This window comes from Grammomys surdaster, unplaced genomic scaffold, assembly GCF_004785775.1.
Source record: "Grammomys surdaster isolate TR1022 unplaced genomic scaffold, NIH_TR_1.0 64, whole genome shotgun sequence".
NCBI classification, from domain to species: Eukaryota; Metazoa; Chordata; class Mammalia; order Rodentia; family Muridae; genus Grammomys; species Grammomys surdaster.
Window position 1 is genome coordinate 2,632,149 of NW_021604566.1, and position 9,244 is coordinate 2,641,392.

Below are 9,244 nucleotides of genomic sequence, written 5' to 3' on the forward strand. Positions count from 1 at the left end.
CTTTCTGCTCACTTTGGAAAGAAATTCTCACCCCTTAACCTGTGGTAAGTTTAACACTATCATCTCTTATCTTAGCTACATGGATGCTGGTTTTTTACTCAGCACCAACCCAACTATTGCAAAGAAAAGCCACTTAGCCCCTCCCATGCCCTCTCTCTGATTTTATCATCTTTCTGCCCCATCATCAATATTGAAATGAAAGTTGATGCTAAAGGATATCTATCACCATTGTCTTAGAGAGAAATTAATTTTGATTTATTATTTATTTATTTTTAAAATATGGACTGCTTCCTGGATTTCATGCCATCCTTGTGTGAGGGTGATGCTGATCTTCCCTGTATTGTTTCAATTTTAGTATAAGTGCTGCTGAAGATAGCACCTGATTTTGATTTTATTTTAAGTCAGCAGGAAAAAGTAGAGGAGGAGGAAGTAGAGGAGAAAGAGGAGGAAGAAGAAGAAAAAAAGAAGGAGGAGAAGGAGAAGAAGATGATGATTTTGTGATTAGTATTTTATGTTACTTAAGACATCAAGAGGTTCAAACTCAGGTATGTGCAAAATTAAAGCATTTCTATGTGAAACATCCCATCCTGTTTTGAGGGCAAGTTTCAAGTTGGAACACTGCATGTGACTCAAAAGTTTGAAAAGTTAATCATCCTCTTTTGTAAAAGATCAAGTCTCAATATGTTGTTCAAGCCAGTCTCGATCCCCTGGATTCCAGCAACCATACTTCTTCACTCTCTCTGATAGCCAGATACAGGCACACATCACTGTACCTGGTGCTTTGTTTTAACTTCTTTTCTAATCAAATGTCTGATTTTTAAGCTAAAAATGTATTCACTGTTCAAAGACACATTTTCTAATAGTACCTTTGAACAATAAACTGTGGGAAGAGTTTCTTTTCGAAGGTAACTTACTGTTCACTAATTGACTCTCCTTTCTTGAAAGACTCAATGAGTTTCAAAAATTAATTATATTGATATGACGAACATCTGACTCTATTTCTGACACATATTAATTTTACCCAAATGAACATCTCTGCTCCATTTGAATGCTCTGAAGCCAAAATGAACCTAGTGATTATATTCACTACAGTTAAAGTTACTGACTATCACCCTTGTATCTATAACTAAAACTCAGACTTTGAAATTTTCATTTTCTTCTTGAAAGCCCATGTGAAATAAGTGCCTTCAGAAATAGGGAAAGGTGACTTCATGGGGATAATAAAGGCTTGGTGACTCCGCTAAGCTTCGTGATGGAACTGTAAAAGACCATAGATTTATATAATCTGAAAAGAAGCCAGTATATCCCACAGCATAATTAGAAGTAGTGGACATTGCTTTTTCTATACGCTACATTGAGCAATTTCTAGCCAGGAGGATACTCCATCACAGGAGCAAATGGAAACTTGGAATTAACACAGCGTGTGAGGTGCCTACGGGCTCAGTTGAAGCCTTAGTTCCTTTAAGTCTAACTAATTACTTTGTCCTATAATGTGGACAATGTCCAGCTAAGTGGCACAGATCACTGGAGGCTGTACACATAGTCTGGAATACATGATGGTTGTCAGAATGCATTTTCTTCTTACTGTTAAAATGCTGTATTCTGCAGGGGAAAAAAGAACCCTAAGAATTTTTGTTTCTGGTTCAAATCTCATGGTCTTATTCAATTCCTGTAAGACTGGAAAGATGACTGACAAGAATTTAGAACAATCCTTTGGAATAAAAATGGGCTCACCAAGATCTTAAAATTCTGAAGAAAATCTCATTTCCCAATCTGAATCTATCCAGAGCATTGAAAGACAGCCAAGGAGTTCACTTGACATGAATGTAAGATTATGGATGGGCATGGCGAGTTATACTTACAATCACCAAACTTGGGAGACTGAGGCAGAAGTCTGTGGCCAGCTTGGACTACATAGAAAGATCCTGTCTTGGAAAGAGAGACAGAGAAAGAGACATACACAACAAGAGAAAGGATAAAAATGATCCTTTAAAAAAAAAAACATTTCCTAGGATCTGGTAAATATATATATATTATTTTTTTTATATATATATATATATATATATATGAAGATCACCATTAGTAATAACTATCAGGAGAGGCTAGAGAGATGGCTCCGTGGTTGAGTGGTTGATCTTCTAGAAAACTGGAATTCAGTTCTCAATCCTCACATTAGGCAGTTCGAAACCACCTCTTATTATAGCTCCAGGGAAATCCACTGTCTCTGACTTCCTTGGGCACATACACACACAAACACACACACACACACACATGAACACATATGCACACTTACCTATACACCTAAAAGTAAAATAAATCTTTAACACTGTACAGTACATAAAAGACAATGAAGTACTTATACTCACATTTTTATTTCCATATTCAAAACTATAAAATTACTTTGGTATAACACAAATATGTATGCATTCAGTCTGACCTGACTGAAGCCATCTGAGTAAAAATCCCAGTTGTGCACCTAACTAGTCCTACCCGGTTTTCTTCTCATAATTTCTCAGTGTGCAAAAGACAAACAAATCAGGAGAGTGTTACACGGGCCTTTACACCAGACCCAGTGCCTTCAGCCTTGAGTACACGCCTGATATCTTGACTTTAGCTTGAATTAAATGATAAGCACTCAGCTTAGATGGAGCCACTTTTGTCCTGACCCCTATATGAACCCTGTCCTCTGACCCAAATCCCAGGATCCATAGCCTTGCAGAAGGATGTAAAGACAATTCCCTGCAGTGACAGCTGGATTGTTCCTATGCATGGGCACATTCCAGTGCCATTTTCAATTTGCCTGTTCATCTCTCTCACCTGTAACAATTTTGAGAAACTTGGACTCAGCCACACCACCACGTTTTTTTGTTTTGTTTTGTTTTTATCATCGATGGCTGTCTAAGTTAGGATTTCTATTGCTTCAATCAGGACCAAAAGCAAGTTGTGGAGAAAGAAGTTTATTTGGTTTATACTTACACATCATTGCTTGTCATTGAAGAAGTCAGGACAGGATCTCAAGCAGAACAGGAACCTGGAGGCAGGAGCTGATGCAGAAGCCATAGAGGGGTGCTGCTTACCGGCTTGCTCCTCATGGCTTCTAAAGCCTGCTTTGTTATAAAGCCTAGGACCACCAGCCCAGGGATGGCACCACCAACAATGCTTTAGGCCCTCCCCTATCGATCAGTAATTTTAAAAATTCCCTACAGACCTGCCTACAACCTGACCCCATGTAGGCATTTTATCAGGTGAGAGTTCCTCTTCTCAGATGACTTTAGCTTCCATCAAGTTGGCATAAAACTATCTAATACAATGACCAAGCCCATGGCTAATAAAACCTATACAGTGATAGAAGTATGTCAGGACTCGCATAGTAGACAGAGAGAACTGATTTCCCTACATGCACAGAAGTACACACACACACACACACACACACACACTAAGTAAATGTAGCTAATTTTTAAATGATATGCTTTAGATGAGACAATTAGGGAGGAGCCTTTTACAAAATAAGTAAATGAGAAAAACTAAAAAAACCCTAAATCTGTGATTTGTGACATTAATTGTGGCTGTGTGTGTACACTCATGTGTCCAGTATGTAATGAAGAAATAAAATTCCAATGAAAGATTTGTCCAAGCTTCAGAGATCCTAGCTAGAGCTGAGCTGAGACAGGAGCTGAACTCTGATAACTGCCCCCTCCCCCCCACCCCCACCCCAACCCCCCGCTGAACAAGGATCAAAAACCAGATCATAGTAAAGACGGGACCTGTAAATTTAAATCCTTCGATTGTCTGAGTGTCTTCCACTATCTTGTGTCAAATATCATTCCTAAATCAAGGCCTAAAACTCTACTTTGAAGGTGGAAAAAAATCTGAAGTTTGTATCGTTATCCTGATAAAGGAACCCATCTTCTCCATTAACACACACTGGAGTTGCAGTGTCTGTGAACCAGAGATGAGCTTCCTAGGACTTATCTTTATTTCTCTGGGGAAATTATAAGAGTCAGTCTGCTACCCAAGTCCCTGCAAGCATAGTGGATATTGGGGTGCAGGCAGAGCAGGGGAATTTCAAACAAACCTCTTGGAGCAAACTGTGGCTTCCAGAACATGAGTTTGATCAATAAGCACTTCTCTCGTTTCCTCTTATTCTCATAGCACCCACTTTCTGCCATGTGACAATGAGGGTGATAGAACCAGATTGATTGACTCTACAAGGATGTCTAACCTCAACATAGGCTGAGGGAGGACAAGATAAAGTCACAGTGCAGTGAGTGTCCCCTCGAATTCTACCACACTGCTCTCATCTGGTCTTTACAACTGTTTCCCACAAGTAGGACTATGCATCACTGAGCTCCTGTATTCTCAGCTCAAGAAGGACTCAGGAAACACAGTGAATGATAGAGGAAATGAATCCTGTAGCATGGTGTGTGTGTTTGTGTGTGTGTGTGTTTAACAATAATTAAAAGAACAAGAGACCATCAATTTGAGAGGGAGTGTGGTGTGGGATGGGGTAGGAATTGGGAAGAAGAGGAGGTAGTGGCGTAACTATACCTTAGTTAAAAATGAAATGAACTATATAATAAAGAAGATGCAGATGTGGAAAATAAAAATGTTCTCCAGTCACCAAATGGTAACACCAAATGCCACCTTAGAATATCTTCAGATGTTTTTCTTTGTTCTGACAATGACTACAGCCATCTCCTTATGGTTAAAAGCCTGTTTGTCAAGAGTACTGTGGGGATGGTTTTCCTTATAGGTAATTGTGAGGATCCAATACAATGTGAGAATCTGAGGGTGGAAGTGTGGGGGTTACCACCATTGCATAAAGCACTGGTTGTGGAAAGACCCAGAACCCCTCAGGAAAGGGTTTACATAAGCTATGGCAAGTATTGATCAACAGGGACACACAAGCAACAAGTAGGGCCAAGAGGAATTGTTACTGAGTAGAAAAACATAATAGCTCCTTTGAGCTTTGCCTACTCGGTTCTTGCATATAGCTGACATTTGAAGTCACATAACTGAGAAAACCGTTATGGGCTTTCCTGACCTCAGAACCCCTAATAAGTGGGTTACAGAGCAATTGCCTAAGTTTCTTTACAGAAACTTGAAGTCACTTTTGCTAAGAACAACTGACTCTTTACCACAGCCCATAGATGTACTAACAAAGGTGAAAGGCCGGCCTTTTTCACATCTGCTTGACTTTTTGTTGCCTGAGCCTGTAAGTCCGATACTCTTCTCTCCTACCTGCAGACAGGTCGATCATTTGAGAAGTGTTTTCTCCAAAGTATAAGACAGAGTTAACTTGGCCTATTGACTTTTGAACCACATACACTTTTCTTTGAGTGAATGTGGGGTTGGAGACAGGGGTAGTATGAGGCTGTGCTCACTTGTGCCTCTGCATATGGAGACCAGAAGTGCCTTTCTTTGCAGCTTTGTACCTTAAGAAATACATTTCCTTATACTTCCCGTGCTTTCTCAGCAGCTCAAGTGCCTAGATCAGCCTGTCCAGAAAGCCCAAACCAAACCACGAGGCCAGAACATTTATGAAAGATGATTACACCAGCATCAGAATACAACCCAGTTCCTGAGTTAAATCACCGACAGCTGGGTTTGTTGTTGCTGTTGTTGTTTTGGGTTTTTTTTTCGGGGGGGGGGGGGATGGGAGGGACTTGGCACAAGCCAGAATCATTTTGAGAAGAGAAAACTTCAAGTGAGAGCATGCCTCCATCAGATTGGCCTGTCAAAGCTGTGGGGCATTTTCTTGTTTAACAGTTGATGTGGAGTGTGGATAGTTTCATCCTTTAACAGGTAGTCCTGTGTTGTGTAAGAAAACTACCTCCAGATTCTTGCCTTGAGTTCCTGGCTGACTTCCCTCAATGGATATAAACCCGTTTTCTCCTCAAGTTGCATGTGGTCATGGTGTGTATCACAGCAATAGAAACTTACTTATAGCCATCACCACCTCTTAGCCCACACACCTGGAGCTTAGAATGTTCAAGAAGCAGGAAAACATCTCTGGAAACGATGCCTATGACCAATGGACCAAGCCACATTCACCCTAGGATAAAATCAATAAAAGCCTATTGCTTCCTCTGTTGATATATGTAACCTGTTCACCTATGAGCAGTGCTACCTAGCTTTGGCTTGTGACAGCTGGCTCAGACTGAAGTTGTACTAAAGGACATTTGCCTGTCTTGTTCACAATCAGTGACTTGGTCTCCTTTCTAGCCCATAAGACCCTGACAATAGGACTCTGAGTTTCTACTCAAGGTCAGTTTCCTGGGGAGAAGCAGCATTTGCATTCCTCTGCCTGTAGGCACCTTCAAGGGACTGAATGTTTTTCCAGAGCCAGCCTAGCAACCGCCATCCCTGCAAATGTGTGTGCAAGCATAAACAGCTGAAGGACAAGAGTGCTTTTCTAACAGTGCCTCCCTCTGAAGAGCCTGGCAACTGTAAGATTTGCGATGTGTAAGTAAGATGGAAGGTATACCTGGTTTCAATCCCAGTGCCATAATGATGCATTCGACACGATTGGAACGTAAGGGGAGACTATGCTGTTTCAAATCTTTTCCAGCCTGGAAGATCCTATTGATAGATAAATGAAAACTCAAGTATAAATGATTTTTCTCCATAGCCTTAATAGAAAAGACAAACCTAAAATGGCAGTGACTAAGCCTCACCTTTGTTCATTGAAAAGCAAGCTTTGTCGTGAGGCCATCAGAGTAAGAGTTTTAACTCACAAGCCGTCAAGGTGCACAGTTTAACTCTTACACTTACCATGTCTACTGTTAGTGTTCATCCCAATGACTGTGTACCACAGGCTCTGCCAAAGCAATTAAAAAGCAATTAAATTAAACTGATTTTATACTGTCAATTTAAAATGGCTGCTGGAATTTTAACCTATCCTTTAAAAGAGAAGTCTACTAAACTTAAGATGTTTTTAATGATGTTCTTTGAATATGTGATACCATCACCCTTCACCTTAACTTCTACCTTTTCTCTGTCCTGTCTTTGTCCACATAAGTTCAAGGGGCTGGAAACTGAAGAGAACTACTGTTGTGCCAATTTCTTAGGAAGAAACACTTGTGAAAAAAAAAACTGAACACTTCATGTTACACAATTAGAGTAAGTGTAAAAATATGTCAAATGAAAAAAAATGCCCCTTTATGTCCAGAAATGCTACTTTACCACCACTCTCAAATACAAGAAGAATTTTGAGGTGGCACCATCCTAAATATATTAAAGATGGGTGCATTAATCAGAATTCCAGATAACTAATTCACAACAGGTCAGGAAAGTGTACCAAGGTTCTCAGGAAACCTACTTTCCACATAATGACAGTGCTATGGGAAAGTCCAACTCCAATCAGAATGTTTCCCCTAGAGTTTGAAACTCCATGTGAGAAGAGTGGTATGGGTTTTAGTTTGCTAGAACTATTACTTACTTTTCTTATCACTGTGTCTAAATACTTGGCCAGAAGCTCCTGAAGGGAGAAGTTTCTTTTATTTCATAGTTTGAAGATGCAGGCCTTCATGGCAGGACAAGGCAAAGGTAGTGAAAAATGGCTGGTGGCTTTATTGCAGGTATATAAGGCTGCATGCTCACATCTTGGGGAAATAAGAAAGTATCCTACCTGATACACCCTACATCACCAAGATAGATACAGGCACTCTACCGACTTTCCCTTTTTCATTCAGCTCAAGACCTCAGCCCGTGGGGTAGAGCTATCCATGTTCCAGGCAGTATTTTCTCCTGAGATGAAACCTCTCTGGAAAAGCTCTCACAAAGCCACCTAGAGGAGTGTCTCTTAGGTGGCTCTAAACCCAGTCAACTTGGAACATTAACCATCACAGGCTGCCATGATAAAGAACTGTAGACTGGTAGGCTTAAACAAAATAACTCATTTTTCTCATGGTGATGAAGCTGAAAGTGTTGGCAGTTTGGTTTTTCTGAGTCTTCTCCTGACTTAGGGGTAGTCAACTCTTCTGTGTGTTCACAGGGTCTGTCCTCTATACACAGTTCTGTCCTAATATCTTCTTATAAGGACAAGCATCACATTAGAGACCTAATGATCTCATTTCATTTTTAAATATCCCTTTAAAGTATTTTTCTATTATACAGCTATATTGTGAGATATTGGGCTACCACTTCAACACAGGAATTTTGAAGGAACACAAAATACCTTTGGGGAATGCGCCACAAAGTATAGTATCTCCACATGCAACCACTGCACAAGTTGACTGGATTTGAAGTTCCCCAACTTCAGAAAAATAGTTCACTGCAGCAGTTCACAGAATTCAGGACTTAACTTAAGGGTCTATTGTGATAGTTACAAATTCAGTGAGTACTTAGGTGTGCTAAGCATGGGAGCTTTCCATTAAGATATGAATGCTCTGACCTCAGAGCTTAGGAATTCATTCACACAATCTGTAAACTCTCTGAATTCTTATTGTATCTCCATGATTAATTGCATAACTGGCTTCTGGTTAATTCATCCTCTGGGTTTCATCCTTTCTCAATATTGGGAAGGCCCAATTCTCTAATAATTCTTGGGTCTTTCTGGGACCTGACTCCATCCTGACGCTACCTCTGGGCTCTTAGTCATTTGTAACCCCATTAACAAAAAAACATTCATTCATCCCAAGGAACATGGAACTGGGACCAAATATAACAAAAGATGCCTCTGTCATGCCTGTTACCCTGGAAATTACAAGAATTTTAAGAGATCTGTGCCTGAAATCGAGAATTGAAGATCGATGGTATATTTCTTATTGTGTCAAAATATTCAAAAAGACATTTCATAAAGGTGGCATTGATGTGGCACAGTTTTTTCTTTGTTTTAAATATTTTAGTGATCAGAGAGAGACAGAGAGAGAGAGAGAGAGAGAGAGATATCAAATAGTAGAAAGAGGGAGAATTAGTTTAAATAGCCTAGCTGCACTTAAAAAAAACAAAAGAAATAATACGTAGGCCATAATGATCACATGATCAAAGTCCTATATGAAACTAAGTTATACAAAGTAAAGTAGAAAAGAATTACCACACTGGTCCTGAGCCAATGTGCTCACTGCTTCAGTGACTATATCTTCAGTCTCTCCAATTTGCCAAGGATGTAAAGCTACTAATGTAAGAGCAACTTCTAAACGGAGGCATGGGAGACCAGGTGAAGATAACTGTAGGACCACCAGACTAGAAGGAGAGAAACAAAGAGAGGGATTACTCTAAAAATAATATACTTACATTCAGC

General features: G+C 39.9%; 1 non-coding gene across 1 annotated transcript; it reads right to left on the minus strand.

Annotated features, from left to right (window-relative positions):
• Window positions 1-273: 273 nt before the first annotated feature.
• LOC114623879 lies at window positions 274-379 on the minus strand. The gene has a single exon (XR_003711841.1). It is a non-coding gene; the product is annotated as a U6 spliceosomal RNA (small nuclear RNA).
• Window positions 380-9,244: the final 8,865 nt, after the last annotated feature.